The sequence below is a fragment of the Lonchura striata genome, chromosome 1 (genome assembly GCF_050655825.1).
Source record: "Lonchura striata isolate lonStrDom1 chromosome 1, ASM5065582v1, whole genome shotgun sequence".
Taxonomy (NCBI): domain Eukaryota; kingdom Metazoa; phylum Chordata; class Aves; order Passeriformes; family Estrildidae; genus Lonchura; species Lonchura striata.
This window is the reverse complement of record NC_140703.1, coordinates 16,010,096-16,030,086: the sequence shown is the minus strand read 5'-3', so window position 1 is coordinate 16,030,086 and position 19,991 is coordinate 16,010,096. Positions and strand designations below refer to the sequence as shown.

The following is a 19,991-nucleotide window of genomic DNA, read 5'->3' as shown; positions in this document are numbered from 1 at the left end:
TACTTACGAAACAACACCCCTCAAGGAATTGCAGTTGAGACAAAAGAATCCCTAACCAACAATAAAATTAAAATTTGGTGATGGTGCCAAGAGTTGCAATGATCCTGCAATAGGCAGTGCCTCTCACTGCTGGCTCCGAGATCAAAGCTCAGAGACCTGGAAGTCTCTGACTTGAAATACAGAAAGACAATGCTGAGACCTTTGGTTTATTATGTCCCTTTGAAAAGCTGAACTTTACAACAAATTTCCACAAGCACATCAAATTTCTTGTTTGAAGAAGGCAACATCCAGTCTATTTTCCTGACTAGAACTGCTGTACAGTGCAACAAAAGAATTTCTAAATATCCCTCTTCATCCCTCCACCAGCTCTTATTCTTTCATCCTTACAGATCTTCAAGTTTTACCAGAATCCTGATGAATGGACATGCTGTGCCCCAAGATCTACATGCAGAAATGAGTTCTTAAGTATGACTGAATTATAACAGCATTCCTAAACCCTCTGTTACTGGCACAATGTAATTAAATTAATTAGAGCTGTTATAGCTAGAAATACTTTCTCCTCTTATATGAAGATCAAGTGTGTACTCCACATTTCTGCAGGATTCTGCATATTCATAGCATAGTGCTGAAGGAAGCCAAAGCTAATCCTAGATTTTATAATGACAAGATCCTTATTCTAAAATGAAACAAAGTAATTAAAACTCTTGCTTCTTCATAAAAAAGACCAGTCTTCACCCTGTCATATAATTTCCCCTCAGCTGTTGTTAAACAGAACAATTAATAAGGTATTTGTTGTGTAAGAACAAGCAGTCTTTCCATAAAAAAGCTAAAACTCCACCAAATGAGAAGTTCAGAGAGAGTCCTCATTTCTTCTCTGCATGTGAAGAACATGGATTATGGTAGCCTTGAGACAGAAGAGCAGGCTTCTCAGGAAGAAAGCCTGGAAGTGTCATATAATTCCCGAGTATTTGTCCATTCACTTTTACCTTGAATTAAAGCCCAGCCTACTGATAAGACTACTCTAACAAGCAGAGCACATTCTTGCAGCATTAACTTCTCATTCAAGACTTCAGGAAGGAAGACAGTGCCTTCAAATTGCTACTCAATTGAAAAGTGATCCAACTGCCATCCTCTGAAAACCCATGGAAGGCATTTCAAAGCAACAGTTTTAAGTATAAGAGTACATAATTTTGCAGCAGAGGCCTATGAAAATCTGTTTCTACTACAAATGCAAGTTCTGGCACTCAACTGCAGCTTTGCACTGTGCTGTCAGTTTACAGACACAACTTGTAATGCATTTACAGACTCTCTAGTCCTAAAGGGACTTTCTCAGGGCAAGAAAACTTCCTTCCTAGAACACTATAAATATAAAATAGGCTTTTATTACTGTAAACTGGGATCATCTTTTGAAATCAAACAGTCATAGGAGTTTGTATGCCAAACATTTGTTTCAGCTCTACGGAAGCATCAATGCTACAAAGCAGCCTGAAAATCACTTCTCCTCCCACACTTGAGTCTCTTAACAGTACCAAATATCCTCATCTGACCAACCTGTGTTTGCAGAACTCGTGTGTCTAGCAATCACACCTGATTTATTATGCAGCTTATATTATATGCAATTCCCACTTCAAAATACTTCTTACTCAGCTGCTGCTCAAAGTCATCCTTTAGGAAGAAGAAACTAGTTAAATTAAAGACATTATCTGCCTCAACTACTCAACTGCATAAAAATCAAGAGATGTCTAGCAGAAGTGTTATATGCCAGCGTTGTCCAAGTGGACCCAAATAAAGCCTAGGATGTCATTCCAAACAGGATACAAGCATCCTGTATAAAGGAAAAAAAAATCTCTTATGACCAATGAGTAAGGTCAGAAGCTAGTCATTTCAGGTAGCACAGTATTTCATCTATGATCTGGCAAACCTGGATGGTGAAGGACTTCCTCATTTCCATCTTGTGGGTTTGGGGAAAGGAAAAAAAAATTTATTGACTCTCCTTGTAGAAACATCTTCACAGAAAAAAAAAAAAAAAGGAGTCCACCCCAAAATATTCAAAATATTATTTAAATGTGGTTAATCCCACCTCCATTACTGAGAGAAAACAGAAACCAGAGCCTTGAAATACATGTCTCACTCAAGTTTTTTATTTACAAGATGGGGTGGAGTGCCCTTGTGCAGACACTGCTCTGTCCTAAGCACCCTGAAGCCACTTGGAATGGCTTTATTTTTGCTTTCAACTTACTTGGGCTTCAGAAAAAAAACAGCAAACTGAAATAAAAGAAAGAATTTCTCTAAAAAGATCATTAAAATTAATTGACCAAAACTAACATGAGACATGATGAAAAAAAAGAGCAGAACTGAACAGAATCAGAGATTGTGTCAACTGAACTAAGTCTGCGTCACAGAGGACAAACCTCAGAGGAAAGACATCAGAAGAGGAACTACATTTCTAGGATAAAGATGAGGGGTGAACATGAGAGAAAAATGAGGGGAAAACTGTGTAAGGTTGCACTTATACAAGCCAAAAAAAAAATCCACCTCTATTCTTTCCCTTCTGAAAGGCCATAAAGAATAATACTCCAGCTGTTAATTTTAAGATGGCTTTGCTTTCTTTTTTCTTTTTGGACCTTGAAAAGTGATTTCAAACCAGTTCTTACTGTTTCCTCCCCTCATTAGAAAATTCTGATCACACAATTCTGATCAAGCACTGACACCTGTATGAACTGAACTGTTTGCCAGTGTTACAGCAGGAAAAAAAGAGGAGGAGAATTCATCAATTGCACTACTGAATATGAGTTCATTTATAAAGAAAAAATGCGCATCTTATTGAATGAAAGCAATATGAAAGTAAAACGCCTCTGCAGTGGCACATCACACCAGTATTTAAACAGCTGAGTGTTCAGGGTAGCTTTTATAAATCTAAAAGGGAAATAAATCCAATGCAGCTTCTCAAGCAAAGCTTCTGGAACAAGAAATATCAAACATCCATGTCCTTCCTAAGAAGTCTATGTCTTTTCCCCATTGTAGACACTGCCCAAATTAAAATACAAACTCGCCAACAGAGCACAACCAGTTCAGTTGTATAGTCTCCAGATTTTAATTTAATCCTGGGTCAAAGAACAAAACTATTATAATGTATGTGTGTTTTGTAAAACATGATGAAAAAATTCCTTTGGCTTGGAAGAGGTATATCCCCATGTAATGCTCTACATGCTCTCAAAACTGAAATCATCCCTAGAAATCCTACATGGAGCCTTGTGATTCCCTCAGAGCCCAAAGAATGCTGCCCTCTCTGCTGTAAGAGCTGTGGACAACTGCTTTTATTACGACAACATCTCAATTAAACTCTTCACCAGCCAGACTAGATACCAGCCTTACTTATCATCAAATTTGCTTATTATCCTCATCCTATAATTAATTGTGCCTACAATTAATAATAGTGCTCACAAAGACTATATGAAAGGTAGTGTTTATTGTAAACATTTTTTTTTCTACTAAATCAATGCTATCTGAGAAGCAGAAGCCAACGCAAACGCCACAAACCTGGGAAGCCAAATGAAATGCCAATCTCTGCCTAAACTCTGAGGTTGCATGCCTTGAGCACTGCTCTTACTCCAACTGCTCTTTTTTAATTACAGGTACTAAGAAATAACTGAATGACAAAAGAAAAAGTTCACTGATCCTCAGACTTATCCTTCACAGTTTGTGAGTTTTCCCTCATTTACTCCAACAACACTTGGCATTTACAACTAGGCAAGTATCTCTATTTGCTACACCACAGATGCAGACATGAAGCTCACCCACATGATGCATTATTTATAAAGAATATGCAGAGTATTATTTTCCTACAGAGCTGTTCTCTTCCTGTTATATCTTTCTCCAAACCATTTCCAAAGGCTTCTTTCTCTGCCTCTTTGCTTCCTCTTCTTTTCCCCCAAATCTTTCCTCTACCACTGCAGAAAAGCAAGACTGTGTATGTTTGGTAATCAAGGAGAGAACCTTAAGCGAGACATCAAAGTGTCCAAATAATATCACCTTTTCTGAGCTCCCAATTATCAAAATTATCTAGAAGAACCAAAACTAGAAATCAGACCAGAACCAGAAACTAGGCTAATCTTCCAAGGTTCATGAATATTTGTTATGATCTGGATGCACAAGGAGCACTGTTTCATGGCTATTTAGAAGTGAAGACCAACTTCACCATCTGAACCATCAGCTACACTGACTGCAGAGGGAGCTTCAGTAGGCAAGACCCAGTATGTTAAAATTAGATACACACATTCATGGAGCTCTCTAAAAAAACAAGATACATAATTAACTTGTCCCTTTTTTTCTTAGGTATACAGTCAACTTTACCAAACTTCTTCCTGTTAACCATGTTTATATTTTACATTTACAATGTACTTTGTGTGTTAAAAGTTATTTCCCAAAATTTACATTTGTTTTAAAGAGAAATTCAGGACTCAAACCTGTTCATCCTGACACCATTTATATTTGAGGTGATGTCTCCAATTTAATGATTGCCACCGAGACATAATTCATTTTGTTATTGCTCCATCTAACACCAATATAGCAAGCAAGAAGAAACAATAGTTGAGGTCACCATAAAAAAACCCTCATGTAGCACAGATACTGGCAGTTAATAGAGCACTGAAAAGTTTTGTGCTTAAGTACAACCAGGGTATCACATCTGATGATTAAACTCAAAGAATGTCAGAGAACGCTCTGGCAGTAATACATGAAACGAGGAAGCGTCAGTCAATTTTTTTTGCTTTCACAACAAGAGGGGGAAAAAAAGGCATTTTTATTGTCATAGCACTTCCAGCAAGTTGATTTTAAAAAGGAGATTTCATGCCAAAGTCGGCTGTTTAATCAGATAAAGAAGGCTTTCCTATTTCCCATTGTATAGATCAAGTTGGCTACAGGAGCCACACAGAGCTTTGAGTAGCACATTTTTCCGTGAGGGCTGTATCGTTTGATCATAGCAAAGCACGGGGACTGCTGGGTAATCTGAATCAGAGCTGCAGCAAAAGGGAACCAGGCAGCCTGCTGAGGCCAAGATAACCATGTCACCCCCATTCCACTGCACTCCCAGTCACAGACCTGGCTGTGGGGAGAAGCACCATCTCAATTTAAAAATTTGTCATGGAGGTTTACACACCGCTCCCAATTAACGCAAATTTTTAATTCAATGCTCACCTATAATGATTTTAACAAATTCTTGCTAAGACCAGCCCCTCTGTACTGATCAAGATTATCCCACCTGCTTTCCAAAAAATAAATTTCAAACCTGCTTTGAAGGTGATATGTAGAAATTTCTATGTAAGTCTTTGCAAGAGATGTAGCAATTTATGAACTCAATAAAACCCTGTCCTCTAAAGAGGACAGAGTTTTTGTTAGAAGATGGGACACATCTACCTGTGATGCTGTTCACAGCCTTCCCCAGGAGATTGCAAGCAGCAAAGAATTGGTGAGTTAGGTTACCTGATATCCAGAAAGATGACCCATGGATGAGTGAATAGGTCACAAGGGAACCCTGAGCAGGACAAAGTTTAGAAGCTCAGCCTTTCACCAGGTACTTTTCACTCCAGTACTTTCTGGTACTTCCAGCTTCCTAACTTATGTACAGCAACAAGCAGAGCTTCAAGAAAGTCTCCACTTTCTTCTGTTGACTTGTCTTTCACACTCCAAATCTGAACCATATTTGGTTCTGGACTATGAAGAAGGCACTGCAAGAAGATCCATCCAAGCACTTTAATGCTTTTCACTGAAATCCTCTTGAAACTGAGCATAGGTTTCCTCCTCGCTGACCTGGAGGAAAGGTCTTCAAAGCTGCAACCAAGAAAGTGCCAAACTAAAAACATTAGAGACTGATTAAACACAAACTCAAGCCACTGTCACTGTATCCTGAAATGCAAGACAAATACTTTCCCATACTTTCACAAATATTGCCATTATTCCATGCACTAGCATGGAATAACTGGTAATAACTGAAAAGGTTGGTTTCAGCATCCCTGTATAAACAGAACATGTTAAAGTCTGTAATGTGAAACTGGAGCAAATGCTCTACATTGGGTTTATGCTGTATGGTTAAGTAGAACCAGAGCACTAACTGAGGCAATTTGCTTATTTATTTTCTGAGTCCCAGTGGGTAAGAACATAACTGGTTCTCATAGAAGCACTTGGAGTGGAATAAAAGAGAGCACTGTAAGTTTACATTGTTACATTTAATAATTCTAAAAGAAAATTATGGGGTGGATGTTTTCTTGTTGTCATTCCCCATCACATCATCATCCCAGTCTCTCAAATGTTGAGTTGAGAAAATGCAGCACACTCCTTTCTGCTCCATCTAGTAAAGACAGGCCATGTGCCCATCCATTCACAAAGCAGAACAAGGGATTCACGCAGTAAACCTCAGTTTTGCTTTTTCCATTTCAAGTTTCCTTTTGTTTTCACATACTGAAGCACTGTAGATGTGATCACTTTTCCCAAGTACTCCAAAACCTTTTACACTTCCATTGCCCTTACATTTCCCTTCAGAGAAAGTGTCATTGCCAACAGTCCAGAGCTTTAAATTCCATATATACTCAGTCTGGTATTAACTGCCATAATACTATTTCTAAATGCAACATTCATTCAGCCAAATGCTGCCGAGAACTGAATGATCTCATCTCCATCTCATGACTAAAAACCTCATTTTGAGTTAGCAATTTTTTCACACACAGTTATATCAGTTTGCCATAAAGAAAGATGTTCTTCCTTCCATCAGTTCAATCCTAGAATTCTAGACTAGCCCAGCTTGGGAGTAACGTCAAGAAATTACCTGGTCTTTTGTGGGAAGGAAAGGCTAGATAATATTCTCTAGTTCTATGTCCAACCACATCTTGAAAACATACATGTTTAGAAAAGAAATTAATGGAAGAAAACAAGTGAAGAAAACTCCAATACCTAAATGACAAAGGGTTAGACTAAGGAGTCTAAAGACAAAAAACTTCAACAAATCAATTCATGGTGCATTTTTTAAGTAAGTAAACCCCTCCATGTGCACAGACATTATAACAAGATAATAATTTTGACAGTGTATTTAGAGAATTTAACAAGAGTTACCCCATCACCAGCACATTTATGCTCATTAAAGAAAAGCTACTAAGAACAGCTACTAGCAACAAAAACCAGCAAATTTTCAAGTACACGACCTCTGCATTTAGGTCATGAGAACAACAGTACCTGTGACACTACTTTGTAGTTTGTTCTGTCAGTAGCTCGTTAACAAAAACATCTCAATCACATATTCTTAACTGCAGTTGCAACATGTCACAACTCAATTCCCATGATATGTTTATCACAAATGACAGGTTATACAGGGTACTATTTTTCTTCTGCAGAAAAACAACTGCAATTTTGTTTTTCTCTGTGTGTTTTTCATCTTCCTTATATGCTGTCCATGACACCCTCCCAGTGGAAGTATCCTTCCTACTGGGTGCTTTTTCTTTACGCACCATCCATGTGGAAGTATCCTTCTTACTGGGTGCTTTTCAAAACTTCATATTTCTTCAGAGGAAGAAAAATGTGAAGAGGCCATTGAATTCTAACCTTGGCTTAACAGCTTTGTGCTCAATATCATTTAATGTGAATTAGCGCTACAGCAAGAAGCCATGGGAAGAAATTAGCACATCCTACATTTTCTCCTGTTACTAGAAAGGCTTTCCAGGACACTTACAACATAGTGAGGCTTCATCTATTTGAAGAAACTATCTTTGTCAAACTAAGCCAAAGGTGAAGAACTTTTTACATACCAAGGGAAAAAAAACCCAGTACAAAAAATACCTGGCATACCATTTTAACACACTCTGCATTATTCACTGATAATGTGAAGTCAGATGGCCCAGAAGTCTCAGGCAACTTTGAGTTAAGCCAATAAGCCAGCTCTAAACAGACACACAGTTAAATCAACAAAAGAAATGCAGGCTAGTCAAACTCAGTGTTTTTACTGGGGCTAAATTTGGAAATGGTATCATTTTCAGAAATAGTTAAAAATGCTAAATACTTCTCTTTGACTATCAGAAAGCAGTAGAGGACAGAGTATGCACTCAACAGCTAGCTCTGCTACCTGTGAAATGGAGGTAACACAGCCTGGTGATAAATGGAAGTGCTCAGAAGGCTGAAAGCAGCTGACCATTTCCAAAAGCTGATGGGCAGGAAGTTCCCAGCTACAATTTGCTGGTCAACAAACCCGTGAAAGAAACTAAGAAAACACTTCACCTGTTTCTATAGAATACAGGAATAAGAAAGGCAAGCCAGGATTGAACAAGTAATTCTGGTAGAAGAGACATAACAGGAAACTGCTACTCTCACGTTTTCAGTTTTTAAAATACATTGCTCTCAGATGAAAACCACATTTGAGTGATTTAAAAATGTATTCTCCTCTTCCTGCCCATCAGCAAACTTTCTGGGCTAAATCACGTTATGAACAAGTCACACTATGACATGTAGGTGCTTTTTGGTTTGCTAGAAAGATCTGAAGAAACTGAGAATAGAGATAAAATACACTGCAGTGAAGTCACTGTACTGAATTCATGACATCATAATTGTTGCCATGGCAACTAGCTAGTATCAAGCACAGAATACTGCCTTCACTGCAGAATCAAGGAGTACCCGTGCTGCCACAAAAATAAATGTTCTTATTTGAACAAAAATCCAGTCAACAACACAGGAAATAAGATATTACTGCAATGGAACAGCTCCTTCTATACCTCTTGTTTTGTTCACCTGGTGTGAGACTTTTTTAACCTGGTAGCACACATAAAGAGGTCTGATATATATGATAAAAAGAATCTAATTGAAAAAACTATTGTTTTCTTCCAGTGTTCCTCAATTTTTCCAGAACAGTAGTTGTTCTTGTGTTTTCCTCTCCTATGCATATGACTGCAGTCATATACAACAAAACTCAGTTTAGACATGAAACAGAGGGAAAAAAGAATCAAAAATCGTCCAGTAAACAACATTTTCCATTTCTTATTTCAACAAGACAGAGATGGTCAAACTGGAACTGTCACACAACAGCAGAACTAACTGATAAAGAACATATTCCACCTTTGGAGCCCATGGTTCCCTTTGTTTAAGAACAGCACCAGCAGTGCCTTCAAACCCCAGTCACGGTTTTTCACGCACTGACTAAACACAGAGCTTCAAATCTGCAGGGCTCCCACAACAGCTTCCTTGTAAATAAAAAGCCTCAACCCCCTTCCTCTGAACAGTCCTATTTCACATGAGGCAGATCTGCTATTTCCAGCTCCTCCTCATGCACAAATATAAAAGCTCCAAAAACTAAAAAGAAGCACTTGCCAATTTCGCAGGTCACAATTATGTTTGTGAGTAGCATTTAGATATAAAATGTGCAAGTGCCTCATTTGATGTTGCAAGCTGAAATATCTGTGGGAATAAATCAGTATTAAATAGGCACGTGAACGAAAGCACATCTGAAAATTAACTTCTTCAAATTAACTTGCTGAATACAAAAGTCAAGAGCTGCAGGTCAGTAATAGTGTTTCACAGTTCAACCTTATGGTTGATTACCCCCAAAGAACCTGTTTCAAAACAAATTTTAACAAACTGACCATGCTATATAGTAAAGTATACTTATTTAGTCAATGGTTCTTAAAGAGCGATCTATAAATTATTGCTGGACCAAAGAACACTTACACATAACGACATGTAATTAGCCCATATGTCTAAACAGTTCCAGTACACACTGATGGGGTTTTCTCAGCTTCTAAGAAAACAAAACTGCCCTACTTATCAATTAACGGCACATTTCCACATTGGCTTGGTGCCTTTATAGGACACTTTCTCTCACACCAAAAAAAAAAAGGCCAGAAGTACTGCAGTAACCTGCCCTCTCCAGCCTCTTTGTAAAGACTGTCTCAACAAATGAGCACTGGACAAAGAGACTACAAACAATAAAATCAGGAGCTTCAGATACTGAGGATTAGTAGACAACTGTATCCCATATGCCTCTGTCTTCAGTGTTCTCTTAATATTACTTCACACAACAAAGAATGGTGACTAGTGCTTGAATGATGACTCCACAGAAATCCCAAGTTTAGGGTTTTCACCACAGTATGAAGTGTACTTGGGAAATTATTAGAGTTGACAACACATTCTAAGGAAATCATGGAGCGTGCCAATGTACTCCCTCCCACAGAAATGCAAGGAAATCAACAGTCTTTCATAGGTTTTTAAAGTCTCAGGAACAGATGCTGCCTTTGGTGAATACAACTGTGATTCCAACCATATATCTCAATACACCAAATTCAGTTAAAACAACTGCCACAAATGCAGAAAACTAAGATAAAACCTCAAGCAAGGTACATCACAAATGCAGAATCCTCTTCTCTGCAACTGAGTATAAATTTAAGTGTCCATATTATACAATTCACAAACCTATCTGTGATACATACACGGGACAAATGGCAATGACATTCCCTTCCTGTTTAGTACACACTGCATTTCCAGCTCTTACACAGTATGAAATCACTGCTTAATAAGTAATAAAAAAAAACCCACCATGTCTGCAGCTGATTTTGCTGTTTGAAAGATTGACAGATTAATTGATCCCTTAAGCAACTAACGCGTCTTCTCTGAGTGCACACAGAAAATTATGAATTATCTCAAGACTTTACAAAGCTTTTTATATGACTTTGAAGTGAACTTGTTAAATTAGGTCTTCCCCAACAGTCATGTTAAGTCTAACTTTTATGTTAATACTAGATAGGGGAATGCAAAGATGTAGATGCTGGCCCACCCCTGCACATTGTATTTTTCTTGTATTATTTATGTATCACTATTATAACAGAAGCAGCGAGTAAAAATGTCCTGCTAGGATCTTTAGAGATGTCCAAACCACTTGCAAACCTAACTAGAAACACCACAACACAAAGAAACACCACCTGTCCCTCCTCTCTCCCCAAGCAAATCAAGTTGAGAAAGGCTAGGGGATTTAAGATGCCAAATAACTATTATAACTCCTTTATTCAAACTTCCATATGGCAAATTCTTTCCACTGTTGGAAGTCCATCATCCACAATTACAGGAAACTTGAGTGTAAAAGCACTTAAATACAATGCTATATACACTAAATTTAGCTGGTAGTTTAGAACTAGTTATGTTTACTCTAGATACCATTCAAATGGGTTACAACATGTGCCTGGATCCATTTTCAGTTTTAACTTTGCTGAGAAAGATATTAATGAAATACTTTTTTTTTCTATCCAGACATGGCTAAAACATGATTTCAACAAGTTTGAGGCACTGGGCTTTATTCACACATTAGTATATTTAGAACCAGTGCCTTATGCACCACTGAACTGAACCATGTAAGATGCACCCACATTGCAACTGGGTTCCAAACCAAACTGAATCACAAAACAATAAAACAAAGCATTTTAATTTCTTAGAACTGAGAGGAGATATTCTTTACAATGTCACTATCTACCAGTGTAATGAGTAAAGGAATAGTCTGAAAATAAAAATAACTCAAATTCTATAGGTTTCTGCAGTCCCTATCTGTAGGATAATTCTCATACTCAAGACCCTCAACTTGTTTTAAGGAATTGAGAATCTGCTCAGTTGTGGATCTCTTTCTTACATGAAGTAGTGAACAGAGGCACTGAATTTTTAACATGCATCCTCTTATATGCACAAACTTTGAGAGCAAAAGGAGCTGCCAGTTTTCCAACTCCCTGGTAGGGAATCAAAAATTATTAGGAAAGCCCTTGGAGCAACCTCACACTTGATCCCCAGAGCTGAAAATGTGCAGAGCAGACAAGGAACATCATCTTGCTTAAACACTTTTTCAGTGCTCCTGAACAATTTGGGAAAGGAGTCAGGTACAAAACTTAGGGTGCACTGGGAAATAAATGGAAAGGCATTTTCTTTTTGTTTGGAAGAGAACTAAAATCACCATCCTGGCTCTGACCAGAGATCCATCTACCTGACTCTGCTCCAACAACAGGCAGCTATAAAAGACTATAAAAACAGGACAAGCACAGGGATAGCTCCTTTGATTACATGCCCAAACGCCAAGCTGCAGCCCAGCACATGACTGAGACAGAGGTAAAGAATAACATGCTTAGCCCTTCTTTGCACCTCCTTGCGCAAAATGAAAAAAGAAAAAGGGTGAACAGATACATTAAACATTTCTGCAACTTTAGAGACTCACTTTCTACAAAACTGAGTAAAACCAATCAGGAAAACAATCGGGGTACTAGTTTACATTCTTCCACCTGATGTGTTCTCATATGAAACTTTTACTAGAAGCCTGTCTTACAATCATGGCTACTTGGCCATGTCTGTCTAGGGCAGTGGCTGCCCAGGGTTTGTGGGCAGCAGTGCAGCCTGGCAGATGTATTCTCTTCCTTACCTTGGCACGCTCATCCCAACCAAAGCAAAGCAATCCAGGCAAGAAACCAGAAGCTGAATTAAGGTTAGTGAAGAGATTCAAGCTGGGATGTGTGACACACTGTGACTGATTTGAAGTCAGAAGCTAGTAAACCTCAGAGTAAATATGCAGAAGCTCTCCATTGTTCCAAAAGATACTCCTGAACTCCCAAGTTTAGCTACCTTTGCTGCCATAAGTTGTCTAAAACATCTGTAATGGGACTGAAATGGAACAGCAGGTAAAGATGTTCTTGTTATAAAGACCATTTAAGGGAAATTACCTTTAAGTTGCATTCGTCATTTGGGATACTGAAAATACAACAATTCAAATTGTGTAATTCAGATCAGCATAAATTCATTAACAGGAAAGTATCATTGCAAAGTCAATAATACCTTAAAAGGGCCACACATTTCCAACACTGCCAACAGATACCTTCATTCAAAAATATATGCTACAAGTGGAAAGCTACTGCTCCTTCTGCTCTCCTACCTCCAGTCTCCTCATACAATGCCAGCACATTTCTGCAAGAAGCCAGGACTGAATTTTACAGAGTCTCTATCAAAAGGGACAACAGTCCACAGAGTCATGGCCCAATACTTACCATGCTTATGTTCCCTCTTCTTTTTGGGCAGCAGCCCACCCTTCAGTTGGATTAAGTTTAACATTAATTGTACCCTCAGGTGTGATGACAAAGCAACTCCAAGCATCATAGGTTACAATCTGAATAATCTGGGCTACTTCAGGCAATTAGATCACAGCCTTTAATAACTCAGCTGATTTTAATTGAAATGGATTGAAGAGTACCCAAATAGAAATACCTACAAACAGGTGCAGCGGAACAGGAAACACCAACAAACAGTAAGGTCTAAACTACTACTCCAATCAGAGCTAGAAGAAGCTGTCCCCAGCCCAAGCTTTCTGTTACCCTTTCCAAAGCATATGTGCATGCAGGTGTGTGTACATGCATTGGAGGATGGGGTGGGAACTGCTCCCAGAAGAGCTGATAGGGAGGGGAGGCAGCATTTACCAGTATACCCATCTCTCTGCAGCCTTAGAAAAAAATCAAGTATCTATTTAAACTCACATTTGAAAATTCAAATAAAAGCAATAACCTACTAAAGATCAGCAGGTAAGAAACAAAATTATGAATACTTAGGAATGAATCTTTGCCAACAGAATTCCTGAAAGAAACTTGAATCTCATTTCCCATTCAGTAGACTGTATTAACTAATAATGTAGAAACGAGTGATTCAAATGTGAATCATTTCTACCTGTATTCACTGTACACTCCTCTCCCTCTGCTGCAGCCAAGTAGTATAAAACCACAACTTCACACTGGTATGGTCAGGCACAAATTACTAAGTCACATGGTATTTTTCAAATAAAACTGAATCATCGAAAGGACAAAGAGAACAAACAGCGAAGGAGCTCACTGCAAAAAAGATGGTGACTTCCTAGCAGCCCTCAATGAAAAGGAGGAAAAAGAAACAAGCTACACCTCCAGCCTGATTCAACAGGTTTTTCTACACTTATTTTTAAGTATTCAACTGTATTTACTATTTTAGTAACTCAGATGTTCATATCTTCCTTTTCCAAAGCTTCATGCCCTGTCATACAGTGTCAAACATGCTATATATGCTACTTCATCTCTATACAGCCAAATCAGATTTCTGGGAAGAAAAAAAATAAAAGGAATGATGAGCAAAAGGTTTCTTGTCACAATATTACAATTTATAGAAAAGATAAATCTGCTTCAGAGTGATCATATTAAATGGCTGAAGCACTTATGCTAGGGTTTGGTGGGTTTTTTTTAAAGGATGCTTTACAAGGATGTCAGTCCAAAATTTAGCAGAAGTAATGGTGTCTGTAATTTCCCAAGTACTTTTGTCAATATATCCTTTAAAGCCACAGTTCTTTCTAGAGACGTGTCTCACTATAAGCAGCACTAAAATAATGGGAACTACTTAACAGTCTCATCCACTATTTTATTGGAGTTTCTGCCCTTGCTACCATTAATGCAATCATACCTTTGACAGCACAAACCACACCAAATTTTCAGCATTTATTGGTTTCCAAGCTGCTGTTCTACTTAGGTGCAATTCCATCTCTGGCTTCCACAATCTATATACAGCCTACTGCTAAAAGAGAAGGTCCAGCATAGTGCCCACAGTTGTACATTCCTAACGCTTCCCTTTAGCCAGTACTATTTTAAATCAAGTGCAGCTCATCAACTCAATCAACTGTGGTTTTACAGTGGTTTATATCAATCTAAAAGCAAAGCTATATAACTAAGCCGACCAGAATACTGCTGCTTTTGAAAGGAGGAAGCTTCCTTTCCCTTCTTTCTTTGCCTTTCCTCCACTTTCACTCAATGGTTCTTCCTACCCCCTTGCTTGCACTTAAAGGCCTTTGTGGAGCCAATTTCATAAACCAAAGACGTAAAATGATCTGGAGCTAGTTTTCCACCAGGTTAACAAGTTAACCTGGAGCATCCTGGAATCCAGTTAAGTCCTAGGACAGGTGCCAAGTAAATGGTAGATCACATGGCTGAGAGCATGAGTCCCCATTTATGCCAACAGGAAAGCCATCTGACAGAATCAAAGTATGAGAAGACTTGTGTCAATACGTGTACTTCTTGTTCCCTTCCTTGATTGGTACTGCTATTTGTCTAATCTCACTGTAAGCCAGTTCAAAGAGCTAAACCATCAAAAAACCTATTCATTATTTTTGGCGAGGCTTGTTTTCTGCCAATTTAATTCCCTGAACTAGCTCAGCAAAGGAATCCAGCAAGCATCTGCACCAGTGCAGGGAAGGAGGCAGGAACACACAGGGAGATGAGGACAGGCTGGGGCTGATTTAAGCTGTCACTGAACCGCATACCCTGGAGCAGATCTGCATCACACCATAGTTAGAACTGACAGTAATCTGTGCCTGTACAACAGGAGGCCTCCATCACTGACAGGAGTGTGCCAACAGTGCCAGCACTGAAACATCCTCGGCAAAGTTTGACCTGGGTACCAGCCTGGATGACTGCATGTAAAAGCAGAAGAATCAAAGCCCTCTTACCCTCAGAGACACTAGGAAACATTAGTTAATTTTTCCCCAGCAACACCCCTGTGAAAATGTGCTCTAAAATTCCCATTACACAGATTTAGCCCAGAACAGCAAAGCAAGCAAAATTGGTGACAAACTCAGGATTGGAACCCAGTAAATCCTCTACACCAAACTAACACTTCATCACTCAACTGTGTTATTAACCGTAAACGAATTCAATTAGCCAGTAGCAGTCCATAAAAGACTTCTTTTGCAAAGACTTTCTAATGCACTATAAAGCCCACATATATAATACAGTTAACAAATGTAGGCATTTCCTAGATAGTTTTGAAATAAGAAACTAAGGAAAGGAATAATACTGAGATCTTAAGTAATTATATCCTTTTCTATAGAGAAAAATAAGTGCACATGAAGCAGCATGGGGGCCTATTCACACAATTCAAGAAATTTAATGCAAAGAGCTACAGAAAGGAAAATACATCTACGGATTCTTTTTCCCTCAGATTTCCATTGTAAAACCATTTCATGTGAAATGCCAGCAATTATTTAATACACCCTAACCAAGACCAGTATCTTCCCTTAAATTGATCTCCTACACTTTGCCCAACAATTCCCACACTTAACTTGCTCTGTGTTAACAATGAAGCACATTTGGAAAAGGGGGGGGGATTTGTTAACACAAGCAAATCTCTGCAGTAGTGAAGAGCCAGCACTGTAAGTCTATCCAGCAACCTGAGATAGTCTTTCATTCACATTCCAGCTTAAGCACAGCCAAGCCCATTACGTTTGGGACGCTCAAGTCATACTTAATTTTGTTCAACACCTTCTTTTGACAACAGCTTTGTCACCAAGACTCAAAATACGCATGTCAAAAAAGACAGTCATTTGCCAGGACTGTCACTGATTCTCTCAAGATAAAAATAATAAAGCTGTAAGTGCAAGGAGCAGAGGCTGCCTAATTGTCAGTTGTATAAAATAGAAATATCAAGATTATTGTCCTGAGGGCAACAAGAGTTTAAGAGGAATAGAAGATGATGCCACAACCTGTTTTGAAATCTTGAGCTACACAGGAGTCAAAATTTAAGGAAAGCCAATTAAAACTCAATGCATGCTACAAAAAAACACTGATAATTTGCCAGAGAACCAGGAGAGTAAACAAACCTGCCTAAGAGGGACTTGCACCCTATTTAACAGCAAGCAAATGGATGACAGATCAACCCAACAAAAATATCCTGCACAGCATGGACAAAACATCTACTCCAGAACTCTTTGCATCCTCACACATCTGGATATAAAGAAAACAGCAAAAGCATGCTACTCTTTTGTATTATGAGTGTAAACGTGGAATTTACCACTTGAAATCTGACAACTATTATTTCAGTGACAATGGTATTCCAAACCTCATTTTTCTGGGCAATAAATTATTATGATCAAGCCCAAGTAGGAACAGCACTTCTTCATACACAAGGGACTCCTGACACAGAGTATGCTGCTGCTTCCTTGGGCTTAACAGACAGACCAAGGTGAAAGCAACCTCACTGATCCCATCAAACGAGGCACCTCCAGACATCGCCACTGTAGCTTGCCAAGACAAGCATTCACAAGGCATCCACATCCAGCATCAGGGAGCCAGTATTAACATCTACTGCTTGAATTACGGCTGCAGGCTAATCTTGGAGAAATTGATGGTGACAGCAAACCTGAGATTTTTTTTTTTCCCCACTTAAATAACAGGACGGGAAGCTTAGATTTCCCCACCTTCCTTCTGGGAAGCAAGAGGGAAGCTCTAGCTTCTCCTGTTTTAAAACCATCCTGACACACACCTTCCCAATTCTGCTTCACACACAGCAGCATGGCTACTGGCATAGCTTGGCCTGTTTCCCAACCAGCTGTCAGACTGCTAAGTCTTGGTCAGTTTTGAAAAAGAGAAGAAATAAAAAAGATAAGACAAAAAATGCAGCATCACCTTAATAACTGAGTAGATGTAATCAGGCGATGGAACATTTCACAGGAGGACACTTCCTTCTCTCTCTAATATATTAAAAGCTGAAAAGACAGCCAAAATAGAGTATATTCTCCTGAAAAAAATTAGGAAGGACTGTAACAGTAGGACAACCCTCCATTCTCACAACAGCCAGGTTGACAATAGTGAAGAAAAAGTTTATTTTATTCTCTGACCCAACACACACAAAGATGGTCCAAGGAGCAGCTTAAAATCTGACACCTACCTGTGACAAACTAACACAGAAGTCTGACACTCAGACAAACACTCAAGACTAAGCAGTAATACCCACGCAGCAGTCAGGGCACCTTCTGACAAGTGAAGGTGATGCCAAGGTTTGGGAAAAGGCATATTATGCTAACATGTTACCTATGGGCTTCACTGGTGAAGACACATTTCTATCCCCAGCACATTCCAGTAAAATTTTAAGCTGCAAAACAGGCACATGTTTGAGAGAAATACATCTGTATTTTGGCATATAAATACCTGAATTCAGTATTACAAACCCCACCTCAGCCGTAAGACTGCACAAGGCCACTGTCTAGTATTCCATTCTATAAAAATTACTAAAACGCCAGTGACAAAGAAATTTTGCTTGCAAGATGCAATGTACATTTTTATCATGCTGGATAAAATATCTACAGTCTCAGCAGTGGTTAAATTGCTGCTATAAAGGAAATTGTCCTCAGATAAATGGTTTCCCTATGAGAAGGTTTCAGTGCTACACCTCACCCCAGGTCAATAAATCAAATTAACTGCACCTTGTCCTCTGGCCAATGACATCATCGGCTTGACCACATCTTGTGAAGCGAGTGCAAAAACATATGCTATTTAAGGCATGAAATCATATTACTGCTTTTTGTCCAGCCAGCCTTGTGCTGTTGGTCTGTGAAACAGTCAGTCACCTGAACAGTCTCATTACAGCTTCTACAGCTTTTTTTTTCGTTCTTGTATTCAAGGCCTGTCTTTGCTGAGGTTGAAGAAAAAAGGATAAATAATCTGAGTTGTTATTTTTTAAATCAAAATGCTTTTCATTAGCTGCAGTGCAGTATTTTGTGACAAATTAAATTTAGAACCAAACTACGACATACACCATCTGCACTTGCATGTGAACACTCTTTCTAGTAGTGTTTCAAAGATGTTTACATGCTAATCTGGCACTGCTACTCTGAAGTACCCTGCTGTTCGGTCCTTTCTTTCCACGGGGTGAAAACAATGGTCACTAATGAAAACCTACCCAGTTTTATTTGAAACCCATCCCTGCATAAATATTTTCTATTTTAAATTACTGCCGCCCTCTAATCAAGCAGCCCATTTGTTTTATTTCTAAGTAGACTAATATCTGGTTTAAAACTGAATTACTCCAGACAATTTAAGAGGATTAATTTCAATTTTCACATGGTGTTCTTATGACACAATCACAGAAAACTTATCTTCCTTTCTATACCCTGTACTGCCTAGTGGTATCTTCTGTCTTGAAAGCAAAACCTAAATGAAAGAGAGGAAAAAAAAAAAAACCTCAACCCAGAACAGTCAAAGATACAAGCAGTGACAAAAGCATCTGACACAGTGCACTGTTAGACCTCATCCACATTAAGCAAAAAGAAGGTGAATAAGATTATCTTCAATGTATTCAATTCTGTTTGTGTTCAGAGGGAGGAGGAAAGCTGTTTAGATTTTGAGTATGTCTTCTATAGCCCTCTCAGTGCCAGGAAACGTAAATTAGAAGCAACTCTCCTTTAAGGAAAAGAATCAAGGACAAAGGGACCAAAAATGCCCAAGCCTCTGAAAAGCAGATATGAAAGGAACAGCTTTACAGTCTTGAGTTGCTATAAATTAAAAATAAGCTCCTTATTTAAAAGACATGAGTGTTTGAGAATCTATGAGCAGATCTGATGCTGCTTAAGCCCCAGGAGGGTTTTGTTTTTGCTGGCAGGGGTGGAGTGGAGATGGGGGGGTCATTTTGGTTATTAGTAAATAAATCAAGCAGCAGAGTGAGGCCTAGGCGCTTGCCAGAGGAGCCGGGGCCTGGCTCTCCCCCTCCTCTCATCACACAGCCTGGGTTTGATCTCGGGGCCCTGTGGGTTTGCCAAGAAAATTTAAAAAAAAAAGCGAGAGAGCGAGAAAGAAGAATCATATTGAACCACAAAAGCACATGGGGCGAATGTAAAATATAAACACGGCGTTGGGCTCTGAGTGGCTGTTATTAAAGGTCTGAATTACTAAACATGAGAGGCGGGGAAAGCCGGGCGGCCATTTCAATAATATAAACCTCCCCGAATTAGACATTATTCAAATGAGAAGGAGAGAGAGGGAAGAGAGCGAGAGCGCGGGGGAGAGGGACGGGACCGGCACCGCCGTGCCCTGGGGCGAAGGGGGAGCGGGGCAAACGCCGCCGGGGCAGATCCGGCGCTCGGGGGCGGGGGGCAAACCCAGCCCTCGGGGGGTCCCTCTCCCGCCGGAGAAAGGCTCGGGGGGGCTCCGCCGGGGCACCCCGCA

General features: G+C 39.2%; 1 protein-coding gene across 13 annotated transcripts in view; it reads right to left on the bottom strand.

Moving 5' to 3' along the window:
* Positions 1 to 19,991, bottom strand: part of POU2F1 (POU class 2 homeobox 1) — a 116,937-nt gene that overhangs the window by 91,432 nt on the left and 5,514 nt on the right. For 2 of the 13 annotated variants that reach the window (XM_021550164.4, XM_021550165.4), the window contains exon 1: positions 1 to 19,991. This exon is cut by the window's left edge and continues 34,238 nt beyond it. The exons of the other annotated variants lie outside the window; for them this stretch is intronic. The gene's annotated coding sequence lies outside the window, so the exon portion shown is untranslated. 13 annotated transcript variants of the gene reach the window in all.